The sequence below is a fragment of the Saccopteryx bilineata genome, chromosome 8 (genome assembly GCF_036850765.1).
Source record: "Saccopteryx bilineata isolate mSacBil1 chromosome 8, mSacBil1_pri_phased_curated, whole genome shotgun sequence".
Lineage (NCBI taxonomy): Eukaryota > Metazoa > Chordata > Mammalia > Chiroptera > Emballonuridae > Saccopteryx > Saccopteryx bilineata.
The window spans coordinates 68,958,619-68,976,419 of NC_089497.1; the positions used below are offsets into that span (position 1 = coordinate 68,958,619).

General features: G+C 40.5%; 1 protein-coding gene across 1 annotated transcript in view; it reads right to left on the reverse strand.

Annotated features, from left to right (window-relative positions):
* Positions 1-17,801, reverse strand: part of VPS8 (VPS8 subunit of CORVET complex) — a 405,986-nt gene that overhangs the window by 44,261 nt on the left and 343,924 nt on the right. The window lies entirely within an intron of this gene.

The following is a 17,801-nucleotide window of genomic DNA, read 5'->3' on the forward strand; positions in this document are numbered from 1 at the left end:
GGGCGCACTGGTGCGCCCTAGAAGATTTCCAGGTGCACCCTATGGTATTCCAGAGAAATATGTGCCTTTTGGAGACCAAAAAACCAACAGGGATTCTGGAGTTTAGATTTTTGGGGACAGAGGTGTGGGCAATTGGCTGTAAGCTGACAGTCTGCCCAAAACCCCCACCTCACTTGCCTGATTAGACTGCAAAAGGCTGTTAAGCTGTGGTGCTGGATTATTTACACTACCCCTCATGTTCCCCAGAAAGACTGGAGGCAAGTTTCTTCTATCCTTTGTTTGGTGTAAAGTTAAGATGATATGTATGGTGGGGGTTTTCTGCACTCAACACAATTAAAAGTAGAAAGAGAGGAATTCTTCAACGTATTGATGAGGAAATAAGTTTGCCTTTCTAATATATGCCCAAACATTGAAGAAATTGCTAGGACACATTAAGCTCATGTTTCTCAGAAACACAAGAATGAAAAAAACACATTTGTGCCAGGACCTGCTGAATTTACTAAATCTTACTAAGAATGTATCTATATATATAAAAAAATAACTTTTATTGTTTTTTTTATTTTTATTTTTAACCCCTCTTTTTTATGAATTCTAAAAAGCATAACTCAAAAAATGTAACAAGAGAGAGAAGATGGCAGCGGAGTAGGCGGATGCACAGACACCCAGCTCTCAACACCAAACTGGAATAAAAATCAATTTAGAAAAAATCAGCATGAAAAACCAACACTGAACTGCAAGAACAGCTCTCAAAAACCAAGGAGCAAAGAGGAAGCCACAATAATCCTGGTAAGGAGTGCCTGAATCTCCTCTGCTTACAGGAAGGGAAGGAGGGGAGTGAGGCTGAGAGCCCAGAGAGGATTTCACAGAGGAAAAAGAGCAGAAACTACTGCTCACAGCCACTTACCTGGCGACCAGGGAGCAAGGTGGGTTGAAAAGACCAGCTTATCTCCCAAGTGGAAAAGACAGGGAGAGGGACAGACTGTGAGGGGCTAAGGTATGCAAGAAACAAAATAAAAAAGCTGACTCATTCGTGCTGGAGGCGGCCATAGCTGGGGGAGGGACTGAACCTTTCACAAAACAGAGCTGAAGTGCTTCCGGATCAGAGATCTCCGGACATCTATTCAGCTCCAACCAGCACAACAAGACACAGCTGAAAACAAGAAGTGGGGAGGAGGGGCAGTAACTCAGGTCTCCATGGAGATCTGAGATACACCTCCCCCTACTGAAGCTGAGAGAAAAAACCCTGCCCCCAGTGAGATTAGTTGGAGGAAGAGACCTTCAGCGTCTCAGGTTACACCCACAGCATTCCTGGTTACAGTTTCAAGGAAGCCCCCTGCTGAGATCAGTTAACAAGACTATCACCTGTTAAGAAAACAAACAAATCAAGACTTCAAAGCTGCCCGAATCCGAAAGTGGATTACAAATAATAGCTGATACCAACCCACAAAGACCTAAAAATAACACAGCTGAAAACTGGAGGCAGACAACACCAAGCCTAGACTCAATCAACTCTACAAATAAAAAAAAAAAGAAGAAGATGAGAAAACAAAGGAGTGCAATCCAAATGAAACCACAAGAGACACTTTCGAGAGATGAACTGAGTGATATGGAAATAATCAAACTTCCAGATGCGGAGTTCAAAATAATGATTGTAAGGATGCTTAGGGATCTTAGAACAACAATGGAGGGGCAGTTTGAAAACCTAAATAAAGAAATAGCAAGTATAAAAAAGAATCAGTTGGAGACGACAAATACAATATCAGAAATAAAGACCACAATGGAAGGAATTAAAAACAGGATAGATAGAGCAGAGGATCGAATCAGCGAGTTAGAAGACAACTGGAATGAAGGCATGAAAGCAGAGAAGAAAAGAGAAAAAAGACTCAAAAAGTCAGAGGAAACTCTTAGAGAGCTCTGTGACAACATGAAGAGAAATAACATCCGCATCATAGGGGTTCCTGAAGAAGAAGAAAAAGAACAAGGGATAGAGACTTTGTTCAATCATATCATAGCTGAAAACTTCCCTAAATTAATGCAAGAGAAACTCTCACAAATCCAAGAAGCACAGAGGACTCCATTAAAGAGAAACCCAAAGAAACCTACACCAAGACACATCATAATTAAAATACCAAAGCTAAGCGATAAAGAGAAAATATTAAAAGCTGCAAGAGAAAAAAAAGTTATCATCTACAAAGGAGCCCCCATAAGGATGACATCTGACTTCTCAACAGAAACACTTGAGGCCAGAAGGGAATGGCAAGAAATATTCAAAGTAATGCAGAACAAGAACCTACAACCAAGACTACTTTATCCAGCAAGGCTATTGTTTAAAATTGAAGGAGAAATAAAAAGCTTCCCAGACAAAAAACAACTCAAGGAATTCATTACAACCAAACCAATGCTGCAGGAAATATTAAGGGGCCTGGTGTAAACAGATAAAGTGGGAAAAGAATACAGAAAAAAAAGAAAGAAAAAGGAATACACCTTTAAAGAAGAAAATGGCAATAAACAACTACATATCAATAATAACCTTAAATGTAAATGGATTAAATGATCCAATCAAAAGACATAGGGTAGCTGCATGGATAAGAAAACAGGACCCATACATATGTTGTCTACAAGAGACACACCTTAGAACAAAAGACACACACAGATTGAAGGTAAAAGGATGGAAAAAAATGTTTCATGCAAATGGAAATGAAAAAAAAGCTGGGGTAGCAATACTTATATCAGACAAATTGGACTTTAAAACAAAGGATATAGTAAGAGATAAAGAAGGCCACTACATAATGATAAAGGGAGTAATCCAACAGGAAGATATAACTATTATAAATATCTATGCACCTAATATAGGAGCACCCAAATATATAAAACAGACTTTGATGGATTTAAAGGGCGAGATCAACAGCAATACTATAATAGTAGGGGATTTCAATACCCCACTAACATCACTAGATAGATCCTCAAGAAAGAAAATTAACAAAGAAACAGCAGACTTATTGGAAACACTAGATCAACTCGATTTAATAGATATCTTCAGAACCTTTCACCCTAAAGCAGCAGAATATACATTCTTTTCAAGTGCTCATGGTACATTCTCTAGGATAGACCACATGTTAGGGCACAAAAGTGCTCTCAACAAATTTACGAAGACTGAAATCATATCAAGCACTTTCTCCGATCACAACGGCATGAAACTAGAAATGAATCACAGCAGAAAAGCTCAAAAATTCTCAAACACATGGAAACTAAATAGCAGGGTGTTAAATAATGAATGGATTAAGAATGAGATCAAAGAAGAAATAAAGAAATTCCTAGAAACGAATGACAATGAGCATACAACAACTCAAAATTTATTGGACACAGCGAAAGCGGTGCTGAGAGGGAAGTTCATAGCACTACAGGCACACTTTCAGAAGCTAGAAAAAGCTCAAATAAACAACTTAACCCTGCATCTAAAAGAATTAGAAAAAGAACAGCAAGTAAAGCCCAAATGTAGTAGGAGGAAGGAAATAATAAAGATCAGAGCAGAAATAAATGACATAGGGGCTAAAGAAACAATACAGAGGATCAATGAAACCAGGAGCTGGTTCTTTGAAAAGGTAAACAAGATTGATGCACCTTTAAGTAGACTCACCAAGAAAAAGAGAGAGAGGACTCAAATAAATAAAATTAGAAATGAGAGAGGAGAAATAACAACTGACACAACAGAAATACAAAATATTGTAAGAAAATACTATGAAGAACTGTATGCCAAAAAACTAGACAACCTAGATGAAATGGACAAATTCCTTGAAACGTACAATCTTCCAAAAATCAATCTGGAAGAATCAGAAAACTTAAACAGACCAATTACACCAAAGGAGATCGAAACAGTTATCAAAAAAACTCCCAACAAAGAAAAGTCCGGGGCCCGATGGCTTCACAACGGAATTCTACCAAATATTCAAAGAAGAACTAACTCCTATCCTTCTCAAACTATTTCAAAAAATTCAAGAGGAAGGAAGACTTCCAAACTCCTTTTATGAGGCGAGCATAATTCTGATTCCAAAACCAGGCAAAGACCACACAAAGAAAGAAAATTATAGGCCAATATCTCTGATGAATATAGATGCTAAAATCCTCAACAAAATATTAGCAAACCGGATCCAACAATATATGGAAAAAATCATACACCATGATCAAGTGGGATTTATTCTGGGGAGGCAAGGCTGGTACAATATTCGTAAATCAATCAATGTGATTCATCACATAAACAAAAAGAAGGAGAAAAACCATATGATAATTTCAATAGATGCAGAAAAAGCATTTGATAAAATCCAGCACCCATTCATGATCAAAACTCTCAGCAAAGTGGGAATACAGGGAACATACCTCAACATGATAAAAGCCATCTATGAGAAACCCACAGCCAACATCATACTCAATGGGCAAAAATTAAAAGCAATACCCTTAAGATCAGGAACAAGGCAGGGGTGCCCCCTTTCACCACTCTTATTTAACATAGTCCTGGAAGTCCTAGCCACAGCAATCAGACAAGAAGAAGAAATAAAAGGCATTCAAGTTGGAAAAGAAGAAGTAAAACTATCATTATTTGCAGATGATATGATATTGTATATAGAAAACCCTAAAGTCTCAGTCAAAAAACTACTGGACCTGATAAATAAATTCAGCAAAGTGGCAGGATATAAAATCAATACTCAGAAATCAGAAGCATTTTTATACACCAACAATGAACAGTCAGAAAGAGAAATTAAGGAAACAATCCCCTTCACAATTACAACCAAAAAAATAAAGTACCTAGGAGTAAACTTAACCAAGGAGACTAAAGACTTGTACTCAGAAAATTACAAAACATTGATAAAAGAAATCAAGGAAGATACTAACAAGTGGAAGCATATACCGTGCTCATGGTTAGGAAGAATAAACATCATTAAAATGTCTATATTACCCAAAGCAATTTATAAATTCAATGCAATACCAATTAAAATACCAATGACATACTTCAAAGATATAGAACACATATTCCAAAAATTTATATGGAACCAAAAAAGGACACGAATAGCCTCAGCAATCTTAAAAAAGAAGAATAAAGTGGGAGGTATCACACTTCCTGATATCAAGTTATACTACAAGGCCATTGTACTCAAAACAGCCTGGTACTGGCATAAGAACAGGCATATAGATCAATGGAATAGAACAGAGAACCCAGAAATAAACCCACAGTTCTATGAACAACTGATATTTGACAAAGGAGGTAAGGAAATACAATGGAGTAAAGACAGCCTCTTTAACAAATGGTGTTGGGAAAATTGGACAGCAACCTGCAAAAAAATGAAACTAGATCACCAGCTTACACCACTCACAAAAATAAACTCAAAATGGATAAAAGACTTGAATGTAGGCCGTGAAACCATAAGCATCTTAGAAGAAAACATAGGCAGTAAGCTCTCCGACATCTCTCGGAGCAATATATTTGCTGATTTATCTCCACGGGGAAGTGAAATAAAAGACAGGATAAACAAATGGGACTATATCAAACTAAAAAGCTTTTGCACAGCTAAAGACAACAAGAACAGAATAAAAAGACAAACTACACAATGGGAGAACATATTTGACAATACGTCTGATAAGGGGTTAATAACCAAAATTTATAAAGAACTTGTAAATCTCAACACCAGGAAGACAAACAACCCAATCCAAAAATGGGCAAAAGAGATGAATAGACACTTCTCCAAAGAGGACATATAGATGGCCAATAGGCATATGAAAAAATGCTCAACATCACTAATCATTAGAGAAATGCAAATTAAAACCACAATGAGATATCACCTTACACCAGTCAGAATGGCGCTTATCAACAAAACAACACAGAATAAGTGCTGGCGAGGATGTGGAGAACCCTCCTGCACTGCTGGTGGGAATGCAGACTGGTGCAGCCACTGTGGAAAACAGTATGGAGATTCCTCAAAAAACTGAAAATCGAACCGCCTTTTGACCCAGCTATCCCACTTTTAGGAATATACCCCAAGGACACCATAGAACGGCTCGAAAAGGAGAAATGCACCCGCATGTTTGTGGCAGCATTGTTCACAATAGCGAAGATCTGGAAACAGCCCAAGTGTCCGTCAGAGGACGAGTGGATTAAAAAACTTTGGTACATATATACTATGGAATACTACTCAGCCATAAGAAATGATGACATCAGATCATTTACAATAACATGGATGGACCTTGATAACATTATACGGAGTGAAATAAGTAAATCAGAAAAAAAACTGAGATGAATCCATACATAGAAGGAACATAAAAACGAGACTCAGAGACATGAACAAGAATGTGATGGCAACAGGGGCGGGGGGGTTGGGGGAGGGGGGAGGGGGTGAAGAAGGAGAGAGGGGTTAGGGGAGGGGAGGGGCACAAAGAAAACCAGATAGAAGGTGACAGAAGACAATTTAACTTTGCGGGAGGGGTATACAGCACAATCAAATGTCAAAATAATCTAGAGATATTTTCTCTCAACATATGTACCCTGATTTATCAATGTCACTGCATTAAATTTAATTTAAAAAAAAATGAAAAAAAAATGTAACAAAAATGTTTTTTAATGTCAGAATAAATTTAATTTTGTATTTATTTTGTTTAATTACCATAAAAGCATGCTTGGACTTTATACTTTTTTTCTTTAATATTTGACTTATTATAACATATTTCTCAGAAATTTGTATATAGTGCGCCTACAATTATTTGTAGGATTTTAAATGCACCCTGACTTCAAAAAGTTTGAGAACTATTGGTGTAATATGTTTACACAAAGGAGATGGATAGAAGCAAAGCTTTATTGGGCTAAGGAAATGACTACAGACAATAAAGTAATAATTATAATATAGTAGATGGATTACATTTAACAATACCAAAAAGGGGTAAAGGTAAGAGAGCTATACAGGAGTAACATTTCTATACATAACTGGAATTAACCTAGTTTACATTGGAAGCTGAATCAGAAAAGTTAAGATGCACAGGTAAACCCTAGCGCACCACTAAAAACTCTCAGAAAATATTTAAATACCTCACTGAAGAAGACATATAGATGGCAAGTAAGTACATGAGAAAGCATTCACTATCATTTGTCATTAGTAAATTGCAAATTAAAACGACACCACTATACACCTATTAGATTAGCTAAAATCCAAAACACAGACAATACCAAATGTTGACAAGAATATAGAACAAGAGGAACTCCCATTCATTGCTGGTGGGAAAGCAAAACAGGATAGCCACTTCGGAAGACAGCTTGGTAGTTTCTTACAAAACTGGTTACTACTCTTACCATAGGACCCAGCAGTAACACTCCTTGGTATTTACCCAAATAGGCTGAAAACTTATGTTCACACAAACACCTGCAAACAAGTGTTTATGGAAGCAACCAAAATATCCTTTAGTAGATGAATGGATAAAAAACTGTAGTACATCCAGACAGTGGAGTATTATTCAATGCTAAAAAGAAATGCTAATAAGCCACAAGAAGACATGATGTTACTAAATGAGAGAAGTCAATCAGCAAAGGCTATATATACTGTCCAACCACATGACATTTTAGAAAAGGCAAAACTAGGGAGATAGTAAAAAGATTAGCAGCTGCCAGAAGTTTGGCAGGAAAGAGATAATGATTATGAGGTGGAACATGGGATTTTGGGGGTAATGAAACCACTCTGTAAATGGGGGATACATTTCATTATACATTTGTGAGAACCCACAGACTGTACAACACAAAGTGTGAACTCTAATGTAAACTATGGACTTGAATTAATAATAATGTATCAATGTTGACTATCAGTTGTCATAAATGTACCACAGCAATGGAAGATGGTAACAACAGGAAAAACTGCAGGGGGGAAAATATATGGAACTATGTACTTTCTCCTCAATTTTTTTCTGTAGATCTAAAACGTCTCTAAAAAGTGTTAATTTGTAAAAATCATTAAAGAAATAAAAATGTTGCATTAGAAAACAGTCACTTAACACAAAACAAATGGATGAGAAGTACATTTGTACACTGGATAAGAACTCTGAGATCCCATGAAATCCTCAGCTAGTCTCACTTTTCAGACCAGAAGATATGCATGATTATAGGTGAGAAGAGTGAGTGCCACACATGGTCACCACTGTCCTTCTTAGTAAATGCAGCTGACATTCTCTCCCTCTACTTGAGGACTAATAAGCAAGATTCCGAAAAGCCCAGTTCACGGACTTCAGGTCACACTCACGGAGAGGAATAAGGGGAGACCATGGCGGCGGCAGTCAGAGCCATGACCCAGTCAAACTGCACCTAAGCCCCGAGCTCCTGGAAAGCAGCGACAGTTAAGGAAATCCCCCAACCCTGTTCTGGGAAACTGCATATTGCAAAGAAACACCCCTGACTATTGACTGAGCTAGGGTTTCCCATGCCACTATGTTTACACTATGGCAACCAGACACAGACCAACCAATTCCCATTCTTTGCCTCATAAAAGATTAGCTGAACTGTTTATCCTCAATGACTGACTGGAACAAAATGCTGTTTACTGATGAGAAAACTGTAGTTAGGCTTCCCTGCTCCGCCCCAGCCTGTGACTCACCCTCAGCCTGAGCCAGCGTACAGCCCCTCCTTGATGGCTCCTTCAGAGAACTGGAAGACCTCTAGGAGATACACTTAATATCAACTGTCCAATTCTTTCACCTGCTCCTCCAAATCTCATTCTTTCTAGCCTTGTTTTTCCACCCCTATATAGAAGCTTCCTTTCTACCCAGTCTTTGAAACCCTTGCAAATCATATGGCCAGCATATTCTCCCTATGGCAAACCTTCCTCTCTTTACTGAAATAACTTTTTTGAATGAAGTCTCTTCTTAGCAAATTTTTCTTTGATAGACAGCATATGCTATTAATTCAGGCTAAATGTATGGGTCTAACTAAAATCATTCAGTACATCAATGAGTTCAATACAACTGCAGACCTAAGATTTTTTTCTGTATTCATAAGATCTTAACACTAGTCTAAGGGCTTCTCAAATTAACCAGTCCGACCTCTGAGCCATGGCAGGAAAACCTCTGTAGCAGCAGTTTTGAGGGATACATCCTGCCACTGATCAAACACCTCTGGTAACAGGAAGGCACTAGGTCACACCAGGTAACTTGTTCCATGAACAGAAAATTCTCAAACCAAGCTGATACTCCATCTACACAGTGGCCACCCACAGGTACCAGTTCTGTCCTCTGAACCACAAAGGACACCTCCAAATCCGAGGTCTGAAGGCAAGTGCACCCAACTTCTTCACATCCGCATAAAAGGCACCTGGCCTGAGGCCATCTTCCATCCTGCCTATGCAAACACAAAGAACAGATCATGTCCTTTGCTTCCATTTCTTTTTATTAGCAGAGACACGGAGTCAAATGGCACAGTATGTCTGGATGTGCATTACTAAGACAAACACTGTAAGGAAAAGGCAGCGTGAATCCTGTGGGCTCTCACTCACATCTCTGCAGGAGAGAGTGAAGGGTGAGACAGAAAAGGCAACGGGATCTTCACTTGAGTCACTGTCAGAGGCCAGCTAGGAAATGCTGCATCTATCCCTGTGCTTTCTCCTTTTCATGTTGCCCTTGACTTGGGTGGGACTAGCAACCAGCATTGTTGGGGCCAGTCAGCTGAGGACTCTCAGCCAGCTTTCCTGTTGTTATGGAAACAGTGCCAATGTGAGGCTTTGTCCCTTAAAAATAAAAATAAAAATTAAAAAACAAAAAATATCCCCCGTTGTGAGTAAATAAAAATCATGAGCAAGTATATACAGCTACATTCCTCACATGAGGGGCAAGACTGGGAACTGGCTATAAAAATTTTACCTCACCAGGGCACTTGGACAAAAAAAATCAGCTCCAAATTGTTATAATATACTTGAATACTTGAGAAACTATTTACCAATTTCTGAGAGGTATGACTATTAAATTCTTTAGCTTAGTCACCATTACCTTGTAAATATGTTGACAGCAAGAATTATAATTCAGTGACCTTTGTCCTTCAAAGGCCCCGCACCTTCAAGACTTGTTGGATTTACTGAATTTACCCAGAACTATTAGAAATGCTTCATACTCTGCCATGCCCAGTATCTCATCTCTAACTAATAGAAGCCACTCTGAGAACATCAGTGTGGACTCTTCTAGCTGGTCCACCAGCATGAGGATACCTTTCAGCCGCAGCTCCTGGCCTCCAGGCTTCTGCAAACACACTAGTTACACAGAGCTCGCCTAAAAATGGCTCAGAGTGTAACCGCGCTTCTGTGACTGAGAAGTGAGATAAAACCACTTTCCCTGGTTATCATACACGTGACAATCCCAAGTCCCTACACCAATTCCTGGTCGGTGTGGTGTTTCTTTAGTCGTTGAGAAGAGGTGCATCGTAGCCGAGTGTTTTTTGACGCTACCTTCAACTAACTCTCTAAACTCCTTTAATCCACCTCAAACATTGTTAACTCCTCCAGGTTGTATCTACACTAGGGAGTTTATGGTAATGGGACGCTAATGGCAACTTTTATCTCAGGGGAAATGCTTCTTTTTGTTTCTTTCCAAGTATCATTTATTTTAATTGCATTTTAGTCCTTCAATGAACACTCAAGAGATAGGGGAACTGGATTAGAAGAGAGAAAATAAGGCAAAATGTCTTTAATTTTTGAACTGTTCAGATAAAAATGTTATTCACTGACTTGAAAATGAACAGAGAGGTGATTTAATGAAATGATAGGCTAGGGGAATTATTTTTAAGCTTTTTCACTGAGAATGATTTACTTATTTGTTTGAATTTATTGGGGTGACACTGGTTAACATACAGGTTTCAGGTGCCTAATTTTGGGAAATGCTTCTTGACTTATAAATTTCTGGCCATCCACAAGCAAACACCAGAGTCCTGGGCCGGTTGGCTCATTGGTAGAGCGTCGTCGGCCTGGCGTGTGGAAGTCCCAGGTTCAATTCCCAGTCAGGGCACACAGGAGAAGCGCCCATCTGCTTCTCCACCCTTTCCCCTCTCCTTCCTCTCTGTCTCTCTCTTCCCCTCCCACAGCCAAGTCTCCATTGGAGCAAAGTTGGCCCGGGCGCTGAGGATGGCTCCATGGCTTCTGCCTCAGGTGCTAGAGTGGCTCTGGTTGCAACAGAGCAACAGCCCAGATGGGCAGAGCATAGCCCCCTGGTGGGCATGCCGGGTGAATCCGGTTGGACACATGCAGGAGTCTCTTTGCCTCCCTGCTTCTCATTTCAGAAAAAAAACAACACAAAAACACTCCCCCAAAAAACCCAAACAAACAAAAACTACCTAAACATTTCTAAGGAAACGTCTTTTCCAACTTTACTGAAGTTATCAGTTAGAGCCCATTAAGGAGAAATTTTACGTATCTAAGATAAATATACACAAATTTTATGTGATATATATATAATAAATATTTCCACTCTAAAGCTTTGAAAAAAGAAAATCTAAAATCCAAAATGCTTGCATTACAAAAAGATGTTTTGTAGACAGGCTCCCAGAGTCCGCCAGACTCTAACAGGTGGCAGCAGAGCAGAAGAGCGACTCCTGCACCCATGCCATCCCCCACGCTCAGCAGAGCCCTGCAGACACGGCTTCTGTTTCCTCAGCACTTGAGTCCAGCTCTTGGCTGGGCCAATAATGACAACAGAGTCACCAAACACTTTCTCCAAATTTTGGTCAACAGAATTTTTGGCTCAAATCAAGAACACTACTGCTCCTTTGTGTTTCTTACACATGTCACTTTGGCAGTCGCTCTTTCACTGTTGGTGCATCCATCTGTCAATACAACTTTGAGAGTAGAGGCAGCAGCTCCAGATTGATGACCTGAATTTACATGCAGATGTACATATACATGCATACACAAACTTAGATAAAAATACACACTCAGCTAGGGAAGTAACCATTAGTGCCGATTTTCACATTAATCTCACTCAGAGTGTTGCAGATGGTACAGCCCAGACCATAAGAAACTGTGCTGGGAATATAAGCCTGGGACAGAAATGATGTTTCATTGGTCATTCTCTATCCAGACCAGAAACTTCTTTCCTCCCATCACTTCCCAAAACAACATGAAATCCTGCGGAATCTCTTTCATATCACTCTCACATAACAACTATTGCATGACCACTTTGTTCTACACGTAGGGATACAACAGGAAACAAGACTGATGCGGCTCCCGCCCTCATGTGGGATACACAGTGTGCTCGTTGGGACTAGTGCCGGGTGCTATGAGAGCTCCAGAAAGGAAAGACATCAAACGCAGACTTAGGATGTCAGAAAGTTGTTTGAGGAAAAACATAACTAACACTTGAATTTATTATTTCTTCATTCCATTTACATAGGTGTAGGACCTTTTCTCTTGCTTGGACAACTGTCCTTATTCTAATTTGTCTGTTTTCCCCTAATCTCACCTTTGACAGGAACCTTTATCCTTAAGATAAAAAGCAAATGTCAGACAGGCTCTTTGTGAGCTGGGCTCCCATTTATTGTACCCACTTCTGCATGCTCCTACACTTGAGGCATGGAGAACCCTTCTCATTTCCTGAATGTCTGCCTGCACTACTTTCCCCTTAGGTTTCAAGGCTAGATCAGGCGTACCTCCTCCTCTAAGAAGCCTTCTCTGACCTCTTAGTCTAGGAGAGTCACAGGTTATAATATGTAGTTTAAAGTTATTCTAGACACCATAAACAGTGTGATATTAAGCATATGCTATTTAGTTTAGAGTTCAACTCAGGGGTGATCAGGCCCTACCCAACAATCCGTATTTCAGATATCCCAGGACAATGAACTCCAAGGGCAGCCACTAAGCCCTTCAGCTGTTCATACATTGACCAACACCTAAGACTGCTCACTAGCTCAAGAATAGTTTTTCTACTGTTAAAATTAATGGCTTGTTATCAGAATGGTAAATGTTAGAAATGAACCTCAATGCTAAAATAAAAGGTATTCAAGATAGGTAGATAGAATAAAATAATTTAGAGCTAGTCCCAACTGTTACATGGAGAAGGAATAAGTCTGTATCTGATCACTCAGGAATGCTACTGGGGCCGCCCGAGTCTAGTCATTGGCTTAGGACGTTTCTCTCTGTCAGGTGCTGATTACAAGAGTAAAAGAATCCTGCTTCTATAACATTACTATTGATACATCTCTGATAGACACCTGGGACATTAGAAAGGTTGTAAAACAGGTTGCATGAACCTATGTCTAAGTAAATATTTATTTAATAAATGTCTATAAGTATGGTAGGATTTACTTTCATTATAATCTAGTAACAAGGTTGTAAGGGAGCAGCTAACTATTTCTCAAACTTCTTCACTGAACTCTTAAGCATAAAGCACGTAAGTGTGGCTATAAGTTAGTTTAGTCATTCAGAACAGGGCCTCTCCTCTCTGCCCCAGGAGCACCTGTGCATTGGCCATGGTGTTCAAGTCGTATGAAAATTGTCAGTTTACCTGTCTACCTTCCCCAAAATACTTAGATCCTTGGGAACAAGGATTGTTCTTTTCACCTCTGTAGTCCATTTCTGAGCTCAGTGTCCACGAAATACAGTGGTACTTTGACACATGAGCACTTTAAATCACAAGCAATTTGAGAAACAAGCAGTCACTTGCAGGATTTTTTGCTTTAAGTCATGAGTGGATATTTGAATCACAAGTGTTGGGCAAATGAGTTTGTAAAATTTGTGATTTTTGATTTTGCTCACTTTTTAAAATTAATTTTAATGGGGTGACATTGATAAATCAGGGTACATATGTTCAGAGAAAACATCTCTAGGTTATTTTGACATTTGATTATGCTGCATTCCTATCACCCAAAGTCCAGTTGTCTTCTGTCACCTTCTAACTGGTTTTCTTTGTGATTTTGCTCACTTTTATTGTTAAAAATGGTGCTGGGCAGCCACGTGTGTGCTTGCCCTCACAGGGCCGCTGATTGCAAACTGCGGCTTACCTTCCTCCTTGGGAAGGGCCATAGTTATGCTACTATTGGCTAGAGGAGAGGTTTTGGCACCAGAAAAGTTTTAAAAAGGAGAGAAGAAAGAGGAGGGGAAGAAGCCATGATGGCAGAATGAGAGCAGCGAGGATGCAGAGTACTGAAGGAGGAGCCAAGATGGCAGCGAAAGAGAGAGAAGCCAGGATGGCAGGGTGCTGAAGGAGAAGCCAGTTTGTGCAGACAGGAGGAGGGAGAAGGTGTGCAGATGGGGAAGCAGAGGTGGCTGAAACTGGTGGGGCCTTTGATTCTAGGAAAAACCAGAGAAGATTCTCCTGGTTGTGGAACTGGAAAATGTGTAAGTGGCTTTGGAAGCCTTGTGTGTAAGTGCTCGTTGGCCTGTATGAGTCTTGAATAAAAGAACGGCACACCATTTTTTGGCTCCACTTTTTTTTACCATCTGCCCGAATCTAATGGGAACCTACATGTGTATGGTCACAACGGCCGTGACTACTGGCCATACATTCGGCATAGTTTGTGGCAGGATTCGGATCAGACTGGTATGGAGCAACCACCATCCTTGAGGGGTAGGGTAGAGGACTCGTTGTTATGGTTCCTCATGGCTGTCCTTTTGGGGACCGTGGGCTGGCTGATTTTTACAGCCCTGTGAGAGGAAACCAAGAGCTCTGTGCAAGAGGCTGCCCAAGGCCTACAAACTAAGAAGTGGAAGGAGTTGGAATGGCCATGGGAGAAAGAGATGCCGATTCTGGAACTGGAGCAAGCACTGGCGAAGGAGGCCAACCGGTTTCACGAGTTGCACCTGGAAATGGAGCAGTCTCTGGAGAAGGAATTACAGGTTTGTGAGTTGCAGTTTGCCCTGGAAATTGTGAAGAGCCGGCAGCTGCAGGAGCCTAAGCTGGAGCCGTGCCTGTGGAGTGGCTCTGAGTCGGAGGGAGCAGGTGTTTCCAGCTCCTCTTCTGAGGATGAGGAGACTGGGGCTGAAGTTGCCGTCTGAAGACTCCAGAAAGTACAAGCTCAGCAGCAAAGAGTACCTACTAAACTCCTGGTAGGTCTGCTATAATTATGGGTCATAGGGGTGGATGGCAGCATGCTCTCTGGAGCAGAGGTGAAATGTTGGCTGCCACTGCCATGTGCTCCCCCTTGGGGCAGTGTCTTAAGAGCTGCCAGGGTGGCAGGAATGAGAAAGAGCCCTGAGGCCCCATGTGCGTGGACTGACCCTTGGACTGCGACCAGAGGGGGCACCGGCTCCTTTGTTGGATGGACATGCGACTTTTGTACAATATGAGAGACCCTGATGGAGGGGGGAGCAGGTCTGGTTGAAATTGTATGACTTATGATGTTGCTGTAACTTGTTTGTGTGATATGCCTAATTCTTTGCACAGGAATGCCTGTGGTGTGAATTGCAAAGTGAGCAAAAGGGGTGGGATGTTGGGCAAATAAATTTGTAAAATTTTTGTTTTTTTAAAATTCTTTTTTTTATTTTTTATTTTTTATTTTATTTATTCATTTTTAGAGAGGAGAGAGAGAGAGACAGAGGACAGAGAGACAGAGAGAGAGAGAAGGGGGGAGGAGCTGGAAGCATCAACTCCCATATGTGCCTTGACCAGGCAAGCCCAGGGTTTCGAACCGGCAACCTCAGCATTTCCAGGTTGACGCTTTATCCACTGTGCCACCACAGGTCAGGCAAATTTTTGTTTTTTGAGTTTGCTCACTTTTATTGTTAAAAATGGTGCTGGGCAGTTGTCTGTGGAGTTGCTAATTACCTTCCTGCTTGGGAAGAACCACTGTTGTGCTCATGTTCCTCCCCACTCTGCCAGCATCTTTACCTGACCTTGAAGGTAAATATACTTCATAAACCAGTTTATTTCTTTACATTCTCTCTCATATACAGTGTGTCCATAAAGTCATGGTGCACTTTTGACCGGTCACAGGAAAGCAACAAAAGACGATAGAAATGTGAAACCTGCACCAAATAAAAAGAAAACTCTCCCAGTTTCATACCTATTCAGTGCAGTTCGATGTTCGATATGGGCTCACGCACAGATTTTTTTAGGGCTCCTTAGGAAGCTATCCCGTATAGCCTCTACAGACTCATCACTGACTGATGGCCTACCAGAATGGGGTTTCGCCTCCAAACTGCCAGTTTCCTTCAACTACTTATCTCACTGAATAATGTTATTCCTATGTGGTGGCGCTTCGCGTTATAAACACGCTGATATTCATGTTGCACTTTGGTCATGGATTTGAATTTAGCGAGCCACAGAACACACTGAACTTTCCTCTGTACTGTCCACATCTCGACTGGCATGGCTGTGGGCTGCTCCCACACGGTGTTACGTTATCATCTGCACATGCGCACATGCTGCCACATCATCCTACAGAAACTGGGAGGGTTTTCCTTTTATTTGGTGCAGATTTCACATTTCTGTTGTCTTTTGTTGCTTTCCTGTGACCGGTCAAAAGTGCACCATGACTTTACGGACACACTGTATATATGCATTTGTTATTTATAAAGTAAATTTTCTTATTTAAAAGCATATAAAACAAAAAATATGTGTGGTTTTTGGGGGACAGGATGGATTAATTGCATTCCCATTAATTTAAAAGGGGAAATTCGATTTGACACACGAGCAAATTGAGTCATGAGCCCGGCTATGAAACGAATTAAACTCGTGTGTCAAGGTGCCACTGTACTTGCTGAATGACAATAATATATTAGGAGCACAATAAAGTGAAAGGACATCTGATTAGTAACTTGGAAACCTGTTTTAATACTAGTTTCAACAACAGCTGAGTACTTACTACTATGTGTAAATAATTTACTGAGTACTTAATATGTGTCAGCACAGTATTAGAAACTTAAATGCATAGTATCTTACCTAATCTTCAGTACAATTCTGAGAAGTAGCATCATCATTTTACAAAGGAAGAAAGGGAAAGTCTGACTAATTCAAGATTATTCAGATAAATAAGGAGAAGAGTCCATCTTTGAATCTAAGGCTGGCTGAATTCAAAGCACATGTTTTTAACCTCCGCTTTTAAAGTGTGTCCCATGGTAACATTTGAGAGCTTGGGGGAGAAAATCTCTCTGGATTCCAATTTCCTCTTGTGTTTACTGAGTGAGACTAAATAACTTAAGCTCTTTCCAGCTCCTCATGTTACTGTAACAGTTTTGAGGAGCAGTGAAAGAGATTTTCACATGCAGCTTGTTATAGAGCCTTTAGACATTTTTTTTCTTTTTTAGTGAGAGGAGAGGAAGCAGAGAGACATAGATTCCCGCATACGCCCTGACCAGGATCCACCAGGCAAGCCTACTAGGGGGCAATGATCTGCCCATTTGGGGCCGTTGCTCCTTTGCTCAGCAATGGAACCAATTTTTAGCACCTGAGGCAAAGGCCATCCTCAGCGCCCGAGGCCAACTTGCTGGAGCCAATTGAACCATGGCTGGGGTGGGGAGAGAGAATGGGAGGGGTGGTGAGGCAGATGGTTGCTTCTCTTGTGTGCCCTGACAGGGAATCGAACCTGGGACATTTACATGCTGGACTGACACTCTACCACTGAGCCAACCAGGGCCCACACAACATTTTAATTTTTTTTCTTTTGAAAATGTCTCGGGGATTCTGAAGGCAGAGAAAAGAGACTCCTTTTGGCTTTGGAGCTAGAACCTGCTGTTATTCAACAGAGCCAGCAAGCTTTATTTTTGTTCTAAAATCCTTCGCTAACATGGATGCTGGCTGTAATTGCAAAAAATGGGGGGGGGGCAAGGAAAGAAAACCTACACCCAGGGACACTTCAAGCACTAGAA